Source organism: Oncorhynchus tshawytscha, linkage group LG06 (assembly GCF_018296145.1).
Source record: "Oncorhynchus tshawytscha isolate Ot180627B linkage group LG06, Otsh_v2.0, whole genome shotgun sequence".
NCBI lineage: Eukaryota > Metazoa > Chordata > Actinopteri > Salmoniformes > Salmonidae > Oncorhynchus > Oncorhynchus tshawytscha.
Genome location: NC_056434.1, coordinates 7037127 through 7051911, shown reverse-complemented (window position 1 = coordinate 7051911; position 14785 = coordinate 7037127). Strand labels below are relative to the sequence as shown.

Genomic DNA, 14785 nt, shown 5'->3' with positions numbered 1-14785 from the left:
AGTGCTTTAGACCACTGCGCCACTCAGGGAGGCCCTGAAAGAAAAAACAATTTAATCCATTTTAGAATAAGGCTGTAACGTAACAAAATGTGGAAAAAGTCAAGGGGTCTGAATACTTTTCAAAGGCACTGTAAGCTGCTGTATATACAGGGCCACTCAACAGTGTGGGAGCCAAAACCATCAGTTTAGAATTTCCTGTCTTGTACTGAGGAAATGTAACAGTTTAGGGGGAGGAGTGTGGGAAAAGTAAGGGATGGGGCGTGCGGGAAGAGGGAGGAGTAGAGGAGGAGTGAGTGGGTGGGTGGGTGAGGAGTGAAGGTCAATCTGGTTGTATTGCAATAGGATCACCGCCTGGTATGGCAAATGCTCGGCATCCGACCGCAAGGTGCTACAGAGGGTTGTGCCTACAGCCCAGTACATCACTTGGGCCAAGCTTCCTGCCATCCAGGACCTACAGTGGCTTGCGAAAATATTCACCCCCCCTTGGCATTTTTCATATTTTGTTGCCTTACAACCTGGAATTAAAATGAATTTTTGGGGGTTTGTATCTTTTGATTTACACAACATGTCTACCACTTTGAAGATGCTAAATCATTTTTATTGTGAAACAAACAAGAAATAAGACAAAAAAACAGAACTCACGCCCCCAAAGCCAATACTTTGTAGAGCCACATTCTGCAGCAATTACAGCTGCAAGTCTCTTGGGGTACGTCTCTATAAGCTTGGCACATCTAGCCACTGGGATTTTTGCCCATTCTTCAAGCAAAACTGCTCCAGCTCCTTCAAGTTGGATGGGTTCCTGCTGGTGTACAGCAATCTTTAAGTCATACCACAGATTCTCAATTGGATTGAGGTCTGGGCTTTGACTTGGCCATTCCAACACATTTAGGGTCATTGTCCTGCTAGAAGGTGAACCTCCATTCCAGTCTCAAATCTCTGGAAGACTGAAACTGGTTTCCCTCAAGAATTTCCCTGTATTTAGCGCCATCCATCATTCCTTCAATTCTGACCAGTTTCCCTGTCGCTGCCGATGAAAAACATCCCCACAGTGAAGCATGGTGGTGGCAGCATCATGCTGTGAGGATGTTTTTCATCGGCAGGGACTGGGAAACTGGTGGGGGAAGTGGCTGAGGGCCGATACACCATTAGGAGTTCCAGGTAATTGATATGCAGTGCTCTTTGTACCTATGTCCATACCCCCCGAATCGAGTTGCCTTGGTACAGTGTACCCCTACCCTCAGAGGGATGTATCTGTCATGATCACCTTGTGGGATACAACTCAGCCCATTAGAGCCCCCTGACAATATCAGGGTCCCATCACATGGCCATGGCCCATAGACCTGACAGGGACATCCGAAGCGACCGACTTAGGCTGTGAGATACCCTGAAGTGCCATTCGTAGGGGTGGGATGCCACCTTGTGGACTTGGAGAGATTGGTTATTTTTCCATTTTCACCACTCTTGACATATGTGTGTCTGAATGTGGAGAAGGGACACTTTTCATCCAACTCACATGCGGGACAAACAACACTTTTGACACTCGTGAACACTGTGGAACTTGGGGTAGGAAAAAAATGTGTTTGTGTTACAAGGTTTGCCTAAAGCCCGTCCCACTTCGGGTACAAGGGCTCTGGCGATCAGTGATGTACCCCTATTGGCAGTGCCACCTGGGGGTACTGTTGTCGAAATGAGCCTCACTTGGTTTAAGAGGTTTATTTTTATTTCACCTTTATTTAACCAGGTAGGCTAGTTGAGAACAAGTCCTCATTTGGAACTGCGACCTGGCCAAGATAAAGCAAAGCAGTTTGACACAAACAACAACACAGAGTTACACTTGGAGTAAAACAAACAAGAGGTAAGAGGTAAGATGAGTTCCGGTAACCCCCATGGCACCCAGCACTTTGTCATTATGGGGTATTGTGATGTCATTATGGTGTATTGTGATGTCATTATGGGGTATTGGGATGTCATTATGGGGAATTGTTTGTATTTAATCCATTTTAGAATGAGGCTGTAACGTAACAAAATGTGGAAAAAGTCAAGGGGTCTGAATACTTTCCCAATGCACTGTATCTTTATACTCCAGACTCCGGCATTGCTCGTCCTAATATTCCTAAATTTCTTCATTCCCATTCTTTTACTTTTAGATTAGTGTGTATTGTTAGATATTACTGCACCGTTGGAGCTAGGAACACAAGCATTTTGCTACACCTGCAAGTACATCTGTTAAATATGTGTTTCTGCAACCAATACAATTGGATTGGATGTTCACCTGTAAAATGAAAAAGTGTACAGTAGACTGGTATGTGTTTTGTTCAGTGACTCAGAGTCATTGATCGGGCCTTGAGATGAGCTGTTGGCGAAGGTGTGAAAAGGTTGAGGGGGGGCCTTGACCTGTAGACAGTCTAGTTGATTGTTGTCTTAAGTAGACAAGTACTGCCAACAATAGTGTACTAACAGCACCTCTCCATCATGCCAAAGAACTGACTGCAAGGGTGTGATAAGTTTGAGGAGCACTCAGCTTGTAGACAGTTAAGTGTATTGGTGATTTCGGGGTTTTTAATTCTCAAGGGGGTATTGCACTTTTTACAAATACCTTTGGCTGTCCTAATTTGTTTCCGAGTCAGATGATGTTGAGATTCAGCTTATTCCAGGCTGAAAGCTTTCATCCAATGGGTGTACAGGCTCTGTATTACTAAAGCGGGTGTCAAGATCATCGTCAAATCATACTTTATTTGTCACGTGCCGAATACAACATGTAGACCTTACCGTGAAATGCTTACTTACAAGCCCTTGACCAACGGGGAAGTTCAAAATAAGATTTAAGAAATCATTTCCAAATAAACTAAAGTAAAAAAAGAATGAAAAAGTAACACAATAAAATAACAATAACAAGGATATATACAGGGGGTACCGGTACCAAATCAAATTTTATTTGTCACATACACATGGTTAGCAGATGTTAATGCGAGTGTAGCGAAATGCTTGTGCTTCTAGTTCCGACAATGCAGTAATAACCAACAAGTAATCTAACTAACAATTCCAAAACTACTGTCTTATACACAGTGTAGGGGATAAAGAATATGTACATAAAGATATATGAATGAGTGATGGTACAGAGCAGCATAGGCAAGATACAGTAGATGGTATCGAGTACAGTATATACATATGAGATGAGTACGTAAACAAAGTGGCATAGTTAAAGTGGCTAGTGATACATGTATTACATAAGGATGCAGTAGATGATATAGAGTACAGTATATACGTATGCATATGAGATGAATAATGTAGGGTATGTAACATTATATTAGGTAGCATTGTTTAAAGTGGCTAGTGATATATTTTACATCATTTCCCATCAATTCCCATTATTAATCTGAAGGTAGCGCATCCTTGTCAGCAAATGACAATATCCAGAAATCATAGCGTATTTCAGGACGTAGTACCGCCCCGTTGGAGATGGATTCAGTTGATGGAGAAATAGCAAAATGTCTGTATTTGTAGCCAGCACTTTCAGCCAGAGGATTTCGAAACGGATCTGAAGTCTCAACTGATGGGGTTGCCAGGTTGTTGTATGTTGAAAAGTGATGCTATTCCATCAATTTTCCAAAATTTTAAACAATAATGTATGGGCCGTTGGTGGAAGAAAATATGTATTGATGATGGAATAGCATCTCTAGTCAATAAGTAGACAAGCCTCAGCAATGTAGGAACATCCCAGAGCTGGGACATGTTAGTATAAGTTAACACTAACTACCGATAAAGGGTCAAATATTTGTTCACCCACCTAATGGATCATCTGATCCTAGACCTGTGTTTAAGACAACCTCTTTCTTGAGCCGATTTGTTACATTTTTGTGTTTTCAACTACACAAAGTCAACAAATCAAATCAAATTTATTCACCCATTCAATCGCAGAGCTCCTATCTCAGGAGACTTTACGTTTGACCAGAATGCATGCAACCCACCTTTCCACAAGCCTGAAAACATTTTTTTCTCCCTTTTCTTATTTTTTTTGTCACAGTAGTATGGCGCCATAACATCCACAGACACATACCTTGTCATACAGAGCCCCTTTTACATGAAACCTCTGCTTTCACCAAGATCTAAAAACCCAGGCGTCCCTAAACATTTTTGCCCCAAATACAGTACGCCAGTCTAAAGCCCAGGCATGTTTTCAAAGCATTTTTTATTTTATTGTTAACCTTTTTTTAACTATGCAAGTCAGTTAAGAACAAATTCTTATTTTCGATGACTGCCAAATAACAGTGCATTAACTGCTTTGTTCAGGGGCAGAACTGACAGATTTTTACCTTGTCAGTTTAGGGATTCAATCTTGCAAACTTTCGGTTACAAGTCCAATGCTCTAACAACTAGGCTACATGCACGCCTCCTGCTGTGGTGCATGGAGTCCCTATTCCTTTACCCCAGTAGGATGGGTTCAGGATAAAATGCACTTAAGCTGCACGCCTCCTGCTGTGGTGCATGGAGTCCCTATTCCTTTACCCCAGTAGGATGGGTTCAGGATAAAATGCACTTAAGCTGCACGCCTCCTGCTGTGGTGCATGGAGTCCCTATTCCTTTACCCCAGTAGGATGGGTTCAGGATAAAATGCACTTAAGCAGTCTAAAATGTCACAATTCCACAAGAGGAACCAAACCGTGCGTTTGAAAGAAACAGGAACCAACACGAACTAGCCTTGTTGATTCTTGGTTGTTTTTCCAATTGCTGTGGAACTGGAAACAGGATTAGGTTTAATTTGCGGGGTGAAAACTGCTAGTGACTATTTTAAGACGGCAACATTCGACAGCGATATTGTTGTGATCTTCGGTGACTGGCATTAAGTGTGGAGAAGGGAGATGTGCTGGTAAGAGTCAGCCGAACAAATTTGTGCCATCCTTCTTTCATTGGTGGGCAGCAATGGAGACTGAACAGACTATAGAGGAGAAGAAGAAATACACAATGTATAATCATGCGAGAAAAGGGTTGCTTCAGCCGGTTGAAAGAGAAGCTCCATCTGTCTTCATGAATTGTTGAAAACGTATTTTGAAAGAGGACAGTTGCTTTGCGATAAGGGTCAGTCCTGCAATACGGTATTACTCTGCAGTATGCTGGTGTGATATACATTGTACTATGTTTAGCAAGCTAACTACATCATGTTTATCTTTTGTTTTAAGTTAGATCCAGTACAAACCTAGGCCTAACGTTACATCATACATGACATACTGCATGAGTAATATTGCAGACTGCACCATTTGCAAGTGTAATAGCTAGCTATTCTCATTCAATACTTCAAGAGTACTTTAGCTGAGCATTGTTATTGTTCGAAACACTTCCTGACCTAGTCAGATGATAATGAATCAACTATGTTTTATCTCCACCTATTCTGTGGTGAGTTGATGTGTGTCCCTTCATTGACTGGAGTGGCCAGTTTACATTCTATTGATTCCCTGGGTCCAGACTGTCTGATCAGCAGAGGCCATCTGGATGGTCACTGCTCTCAGGAGCTCTGTGGGTGTGGGTGTGGGATAAAGTACCAACCGCAGACAAAATACTATTACAATACCATGAAGTTATAGAAACGATCTGTAAATATGTGTTTCAGATCTATCACGTTGCTGAACCGCAGGCCCACTGTCTGGACCCTGTTGCACAATTTTCAGACCCACAATGGTTCGATAACTCCTGCATGTCGGCAGAGACTTTCCAGGTCCTCTGCAAAAGGGCTGAGTACTATTTGTGGGAGAGACATGATGCATTGTTCCGCCTTTGTGTCCCTCTCCGAATGCGAATGCAGCATTTCAGCAGCCTGCAGTGCCACTTCCAGAGAGGATGGGAGCTATAATGTAAACACAGTGTGTGATGGACTCCTGCAACACTTCAACAACTAGGTACATCAGAGTGGATTACACAGGATTGCTATTGCTAAAACGAAGGTTGGTGCTCTCTGGTGTGTAGTTAGGCAACATAAAGAGAAAATGACCACAAAACAATATTTATTAACATATTTCGTCTTTTCACTTTCTCAGTGATTTTTCTCCCTCCTCTCACAGACACCCAGCTCCGCATCGCCCTTTGGACAACAAAACGCCTGGACCAACAACAGAACGACTAGCACGACAAACCAAGCCTTGTCCTTTAGCTCAGTGGTGAGCCATGGGTATTAATACAGTAATGCTATATAATGCCCCTGTCACATGACTGTACCCTTCGGGATTAATACAGTACTGCTATATAATGCCCCTGTCACATGACTGTACCCTTCGGGATTAATACAGTACTGCTATATAATGCCCCTGTCACATGACTGTACCCTTCGGGATTAATACAGTACTGCTATATAATGCCCCTGTCATATTTATTTATTTTATTTAACTAGGCAAGTCAGTTAAGAACAGATTCTTATTTACAATGACGGCCTACCAAAAGGCAAAAGGCCACCTGTGGGGACGGGGCTGGGATTTTTTTTAAATAAAGGGAACACTAAAATAACACATCCTAGATCTGAATGAATGAAATATTCTTATTAAATACTTTTTTCTTTACATAGTTGAATGTGCTGACAACAAAATCACACAAAAAGGCTGATCCAACTTTGATGTAATGTCCTTAAAACAAGTCAAAATGAGGCTCAGTAGTGTGTGTGGCCTCCACGTGCCTGTATGAACTCCCTACAACGCCTGGGCATGCTCCTGATGAGGTGGCGGATGGTCTCCTGAGGGATCTCCTCCCAGACCTGGACTAAAGCATCCGCCTACTCCTGGACAGTCTGTGGTGCAAATATGGCATGGAGCGAGACATGATGTCCCAGATGTGCTCAATTGGATTCAGGTCTGGGGAACGGGCAGGCCAGTCCATAGCATCAATGCCTTCCTCTTGCAGGAACTGCTGACACACTCCAGCCACATGAGGTCTAGCATTGCCTTGCATTAGGAGGAACCCAGGGCCAACCGCACCAGCATATGGTCTCACAAGGGGTCTGAGGATCTCATCTCGGTACCTAATGGCAGTCAGGCTACCTCTGGCGAGCACATGGAGGGCTGTGCGGCCCCCCAAAGAAATGCCACCCCACACCATGACTGACCCACCGCCAAACCGGTTATGCTGGAGGATGTCGCAGGCAGCAGAACGTTCTCCTCGGCGTCTCCAGACTATGTCACGTCTGTCACATGTGCTCAGTGTGAACCTGCTTTCATCTGTGAAGAGCACAGGGCGCCAGTGGCGAATTTGCCAATCTTGGTGTTCTCTGGCAAATGCCAAACGTCCTGCACGGTGTTGGGCTGTAAGCACAACCCCCACCTGTGGACGTCGGGCCCTCATACCACCCTCATGGAGTCTGTTTCTGACCGTTTGAGCAGACACATGCACATTTATGGCCTGCTGGAGGTCATTTTGCTCCTCCTGCTCCCCCTTGCACAAAGGCGGAGGTAGCGGTCCTGCTCCTACGGCCTCCTCCATGTCTCCTGATGTACTGGTCTGTCTCCTGGTAACGCCTCCATGCTCTGGACACTACGCTGACAGACACAGCAAACCTTCTTGCCACAGCTCACATTGATGTGACATCCTGGATGAGCTGCACTACCTGAGCCACTTGTGTTGGTTGTAGACTCCGTCTCATGCTACCACTAGAGTGAAAGCACCGCCAGCATTCAAAAGTGACCAAAACATCAGCCAGGAAGCATAGGAACTGAGAAGTGGTATGTGGTCACCACCTGCAGAACCACTCCTTTATTGGGGGTGTCTTGCTATTTGCCTATCATTTCCACCTGTTGTCTATTCCATTTGCACAACAGCATGTGAAATTTATTGTCAATCAGTGTTGCTTCCTAAGTGGACAGTTTGATTTCACAGAAGTGTGATTGACTTGGAGTTACATTGTGTTGTTTAAGTGTTCCCTTTATTTTTTTGAGCAGTGTATATATATATATATATATATATATATATATATATAGGACAAAACGCACACCACGACAAGGGCGACACCACAACACTACATAAATTGAGACCTAAGACAACAACATAGCATGGTAGCAACACCACACGACAACAACATGGTAGCAATACAAAGGCAAGAAGGTAGAGACAACAATACATCAAGACAAGCAGCCACAACTGTCAGTAAGAGTCTATGATTGAGTCTTTGAATGAATAGATGGAGATAAAACTGTCCAGTTTGAGTGTTTTTTTGCAGCTCGTTCCAGTCACTAGATGCAGCGAACTGAAAAGAGGAGTGACCCAGGGATGTGTGTGCTTTGGGGACCTTTATCAGAATCAAATCAAATGTATTTATATAGCCCTTCTTACACCAGCTGATATCTCAAAGTGCTGTACAGAAACCCAGCCTAAAACCCCAAACAGCAAGCAATGCAGGTGTAGGTTACCATCCTGAGACAAGGCCGAGTATAGCCCACAAAGATCTCCGCCACGGCACAACCCAAGGGGGGGTGCCAACCCAGACAGGAAGATCACGTCCGTGACTCAACCCACTTAATGTGACTGGCAGAACAGGTGTTGTATGTGGAGGATGAGGGCTGCAGTAGATATCTCAGATAGGGAGGAGTGAACAGGTGTTGTATGTGGAGGATGAGGGCTGCAGTAGATATCTCAGATTGGAGGGAGTGAAGACTTAAGGGGTTCCAACTGCTCCTTTGGCCGCCTTTCCTTCCAGTTCTCTGCTGCCTGTGACTGGAACGAATTGCAAAAATCGCTGAAGTTGGAGACTTTTATCTCCCTCACCAACTTCAAACATCTGCTATCTGAGCAGCATAGTCTATCGGTAAATAGCCCACCCAATTTACCTACCTCATCCCCATACTGTTTATATTTATTTACTTTTCTGCTCTTTTGCACACCAGTATCTCTACCTGTACATGACCATCTGATCATTTATCACTCCAGTGTTAATCTGCTAAATTGTAATCATTCGCCTACCTCCTCATGCCTTTGCACACTATGTATATGGACTCTTTTTTTTCTCTTTTTTTTTCTACTGTGTTATTGACTTGTTAATTGTTTACTCCATGTGTAACTCTGTATTGTCTGTTCACACTGCTATGCTTTATCTTGGCCAGGTCGCAGTTGTAAATGAGAACTTGTTCTCAACTAGCCTACCTGGTTAAATAAAGGTGAAATAAATAAGCATCAACCAGTGGGTCTTGCGGTGGGTATACAGAGATGGCCAGTTTACAGAGGAGTATAGAGTTTAGTGAAGCATTGGTGGCATATCTGATGGCCGAATGGTGAAGAACATCTAGCAGCTTGAGAGCACCCTGACCTGCCGATCTAGAAATTGCATCTCCGTAATTTAGCATGGGTAGGATGGTCATCTGAATCAGGGTTCGTTTGGCAGCTGGGGTGAAAGAGGAGTGATTACGATAGAGGAAACCAAGTCTAGAGTTAACTTTAGCCTGCAGCTTGGATATGTGCTGAGAGAAGGACAGTGTACCGTCTAGCCATACTCCCAAGTACTTGTATGAGGTGACTACCTCAAGCTCTAAACCCTCAGAGGTAGTAATCACACCGGTGGGGAGAGGGGCATTCTTCTTACCAAACCACATTACCTTGGTTTTGGAGGTGTTCAGGATCGAGCCTTGGGGTACTCTCTTTGTGACAGGCAGTGGCTGAGACAGCAGATGTTCTGACTTTATACACTGCACTCTATGAGAGAGGTAGTTAGCAAACCAGGCCAAAGACCCCTCAGGGACACCAATACTCCTTAGCCGACCTTCAAGAATGGAATGGTCTACTGTATCAAAAGCTTTGGCCAAGTCAGTTAAAATAGCAGCACAACATTGCTTAGAATCAATGCCAACGGTGACATAATTTAGGACCTTTAAAGTTGCAGTGACACATCCATAACCTGAGTGGAAACCAGATTGGAGACCAGAGAGAATACTATAGTCATCAAGAAAGCCAGTCAGTTGATTATTGGCAAGTTTATCCAACACTTTTGATAAACAGGGCAAAATAGAAATTGGCCTATAAGAGTTAGGATCAACTTGATCTCCCCTTTTAAATAAAAGGACAAACCGTGGCTGCCTTCCAAGCAATGGGAACCTCCCCAGAGAGGGGAGAGAGGTTAAAAAGGTCAGGGATAGGCTTGGTGATGATACGGGCTGCAACTTTGAAGAATAAATTATCTAAACCATCTGACTGAGATGGCTTTTTGGGGTCAAGTCAGGAGCTCCTTTAGCACATCTGACTCAGTGACTGCTTGCAGGGAGAACCTTTGTAGCGGGGCATAGGAGAAAGATGGAGGAGCATTGGGGCTAGTCACATTAGAAGGGGTGGGAAATAAGGAAATGCTGGACGGGCAATGAGGCATGGCTGAGTCGAATAGGAATCCTGACTTAATGAAGTGGTGATTACAGAGCTCAGCCATGTGCTCCTTGTCAGTAACAACCACATCATCAACATTAAGGGACATGGGCAGCTGTGAGGAGGAGGGCTTATTCTACAGGTTTTTAAAACCATTTTCCAGAGCTTCTTGGGGTTAGACCCAAAGAGAGAGAACTGCTCCTTAAAATAACTAACTTTGGCCTTCCAGACAGCCTGATTGCACTTATTTCTCATTTGCTTGAACGAGAGCCAGTCAGCCTGAGTATGTGTGTGCCAAGACTTTCACCAAATGGAATTCTTGAGGTGGAGTAACTCTGCCAGATTATGGTGGAACCAGGGACTGAACCTGTTTTTAATTCTAATTTTCTTCATGGGGGCATGAAACCACTGAAAATATAAAGGTCCAAGTGTTCCTCGACAGAGGGGATCAAGCTGATTCTATACCAGAGACCAGGTCATGAAGGAAGGCTTGCTCATTCAAGTTTTCTAGCAAGTGTCTATGACAAATCAGGACAGGTCGTTTCACTGAGCAGCCATTACGAACACAGGCTCTAAAACAGTGATCACTGAGTTCATTACAGAAAACACCAGTAACTCCCAAAACTGCCTATAGAATTAAACTGACAGGCCATCGGGGCCAAGTGATTTCCCTTTTTTCATTGAATTCAGAGTCTCTAATCTCTTCGATTGACAGAGGTGAATTGCAAACTGAATGGAAATCATCCTTTCCGTTTCTTTTTATCCTAAACAAAACTCCCTAGTCCTTGCCGATGACAAGTACACCCATAACATGATGCAGCCATGTCAATCATACCCATAACATGATGCAGCCACCAACATGCTTGAAAATATGAAGAGTGGTACTCAGTGATGTGTTGTGTTGGATTTGACCCAAACATGACACTTTGAATTCAGGACATACAATTAATTTCTTTGTCACATTCTTTGCAGTTGTTGATCCATCCTCAGTTTTCTCCTACCACAGCTATTAAACTCTGCAACTGTTCAAAGTTACCATTGGCCTCACGGTGAAATCCCTGAGTGGTTTCCTTCCTCTCCGGCATCTGAGTTAGGAAGGACGCCTGTATTTTTATAGTGATTGGATGTATTGATACACCATCCAAAGACTAATTAACCACCATCCTCAAAGGGATATTCAATATCTGTTTTATTTACCAACTTACTGTACCAATAGGTACCCTTCTTTGCGAGGGATTGTAAATTCTCCCTGGTCTTTGTGGTTCAATCTGTGTTTCAAATTAACTGCTCGACTGAGGGACCTTACAGATAATTGTATGTGGGGGGTACAGAGATGAGGTGGTCATGAAAAAATTATGTTAAACACTATTATTGCACACAGAGTGAGTCAATGCAACTTATTATGTGACTTATTCAGCACATTTTTACTCTTGAGCTTATTTAGGCTTGACATAACAAATGGGTTGAATACTTATTGACTCAAGACATTTCAGCTTTTCATTTTTAATTAACTTGAAAACATAATTCCACTTTGGCATTGTGGGATATTGTGTGTAGGCCAGTGATACAAAATCTACATTTACTACATTTTAAATTCAGGCTGTAACAACAAAATGTTGAAAAAGTTAAGGGGTGTGTGGACACTGTCATACGATGCCACCTTTCCAACAAGTCAGTTTATCAAATTTCTGCCCTGCTGAAATAAAAGATCCCAGACATTTTACAAATGCACAAAAAGCTTACTTCTCTCAAATTGTGTGCACAAATTTGTTTACATCCCTATTAGTGAGCATTTATCCTTTGCCAAGATAATCCATCCACCTGACAGGTGTGGCATATCAAGAAACTGATTAAAAAGCATGATCATTACATAGGTGCACCTTGTGCCGGGGACAATAAAACGCCGCTCTAAAATGTGATGTTTGTCACACAACTCAATGCCACAGATGTGTCAAGTTTTGAAGGAACATGCAATTGGCATGCTGACTGCAGGCATGTTTACCAAAGCTGTTGCAAGATAATTTAATGTTAATTTCTTTACCATAAGCCACCTCCAACATCATTTAAGAGAATTTGGCAGCACATCCAACCGGCCTCAAGAGATGGCACCGACAGACATAGCAGATCTGTTTCTATTTCCTAAGCAACTTTGCAGTATTTTTTTTTTGTGTGTGTGTTATTTCTTACATTATTATAGCCCAGAATGTTTTTGTGTTGTTACATGCAGCCGGAAGGAACTTTTGTATATCAGAGCGGTGGTAACTCACCAGCTGGGTTCTCAGTTCATCACGCAGACAGGAATAAAGAACTCTCTGGGAAGTTTGCGGTGTATGTTTTGTGTGATTGTGATGACATACAAAAACTCAAGACCTTTTGTTCACCCGACCTAGAATACCTCACAATCAAATGCAGACCGTATTACCTCCCAAGATAATTTTATGCGGTTATAGTCACAGCCGTGTGTATTGACCCCTGAACCCGATACCACGACGGCCCTCAAGGAACTACAATGGACTTTATGCAAACTGGAAACAACATATCCTGAGGCCATATTTATTGTAGCTGGGGATTTTAACAAAGCAAATATGAGGAAAACGCTACCAAAGATCTATCAGGGGGTAGCAGGTAGCAACAGGTAGCCTAGTGGTTAGAGGTTTGGTCTTGCAAGATCGAATCCCCAAGCCGACAAGGTAAAAAGCTGTCAATCTGCCCCTGAACAAGGCAGTTAACCCACTGTTCCTAGGCAATCATTGAAATTAAGAATTTGTTCTTAACTGACTTGCCTAGTTAAATAAAGGTCAAATAAAAAAATCAACACATAGACTGTAGTACTCGCTTAGGAAAAACCCTTGACCACTGCAATTAGCATTTTCGAGATGCCTACGAGGCCCTCCCCCGCCCTCCCTCCGGTAAATCAGATCACGACTCCATTTTGCTCCTCCCTTCCTATAGGCAGAAACTCAAACAGAATGTACCCATGCCAAGGTCTATTCAACACTGGTCTGACCAATCGGAATCCATGCTTCAAGATTGTTTTGATCACGCGGACTGGGTTATGTTCCGGGTAGCCTCTGAGAATAACACTGATGTTTACACAGACACAAGGTGACTGAGTTCATCAGGAAGTGGATATGGGATGTTGTTCCCACGGTGACTATTAAAACCTAACCAAACCAAAAAACGTGGATAGAAGGCACTATTCGCACAAAACTGAAAGCGTGAACCACCGCATTAACTATGGCAAGGTGACTGGGAATATGGTCGAAAACAAGCATTGTAGTTATTCCCTCTGTAAGGAAATCAAACAGGCAAAATGTCAGTACAGAGTCGAAATTGAACAACTCAGACACGAGACGTACGTGGCAGGGTCCACAGACAATCACGGATTACAAAGGGAAAACCAGCCATGTCGCGGACACCGTCTTGCTCCCGGACAAGCTAAACACCTTCTTCGCCCGCTTTGAGGATAACACAGTGCTACCAATGTGGCTCGCTCCCAAGGTCTATGTGCACTCGTTCACAGTGGCTGGCATGAGTAAGACATTTAAAAGTGTTAACCCTCGCAAGGCTGCCGGTCCAGACGGCATCCCCAGCCGCGTCCTCAGAGCATGCGCAGACCAGCTGGCTGGAGTGTTTACGGACATATTCAATCTCTCCCTATTCCAGCCTGCTGTCCCCTCTTACTTCAAGATGTCTACCATTGTTCCTGTACCCAAGAAAGCAAAGGTAACTGAACTAAATTACTACTGCCCCGTAGCACTCACTTCTGTCATCATGAAGTGCTTTGAGAGGCTAGTTAAGGATCATATCACCTCTACCTTACCCAATACCCTAGACCCATTTCAATTTGCTTACCAGCCCCAATAGGTCCACAGGCGATGTAATCGCCATCGCACTGCACACGGCCTTATCCCATCTAGACAAGAGGAATACCTACGTCAGAATGCTGTTCGTTGACTACAGCTCAGCCTTCAACCCTATAGTACCCTCCAAGCTCATCATTAAGCTCAGGCCCTGGGTCTGAACCCCACACTGTGCAACTGGGTCCAAGACTTCCTGACGGACCCACCCGAGGTGGTGAATGTAGAAAACATCACCTCCACTTCGCTGATCCTCAACACAGGGGCACCACAAGGGTGCGTGCTCAGCCCCTTCCTGTATTCCCTATTCACCCATGACTGCGTGGCTCACACCTCCAACTCAATCATCAAGTTTGCAGAAGACACAACAGTAGTAGCCTTGATTACCAACAATGACGAGACAGCCTACAGAGAGGTGAGGATCCTGGCAGAGTGGTGCCAGGAAAATAACCTCTCCCTCAATGTCAACAAAATGAAGGAGCTGATCGTGGACTTCAGGAAACAGCAGAGGGAGCACGTCCCTATCCACATCAACGGGACGTGGTGGAGATTGTGGAAAGTTTCAAGTTTCTATGTGTACACATCACTGACAATCTGAAATGGTCCAC

The 14785-nt window shown here is 43.8% G+C and overlaps 1 long non-coding RNA gene across 1 annotated transcript; it reads left to right on the top strand.

Moving 5' to 3' along the window:
* Window positions 1-3445: 3445 nt before the first annotated feature.
* Window positions 3446-6433, top strand: LOC121846653. The gene is made up of 3 exons (XR_006083558.1): window positions 3446-4867; window positions 5606-5936; window positions 6054-6433. It is a non-coding gene; the product is annotated as an uncharacterized LOC121846653 (long non-coding RNA).
* The last annotated feature ends 8352 nt before the right edge of the window (window positions 6434-14785 follow it).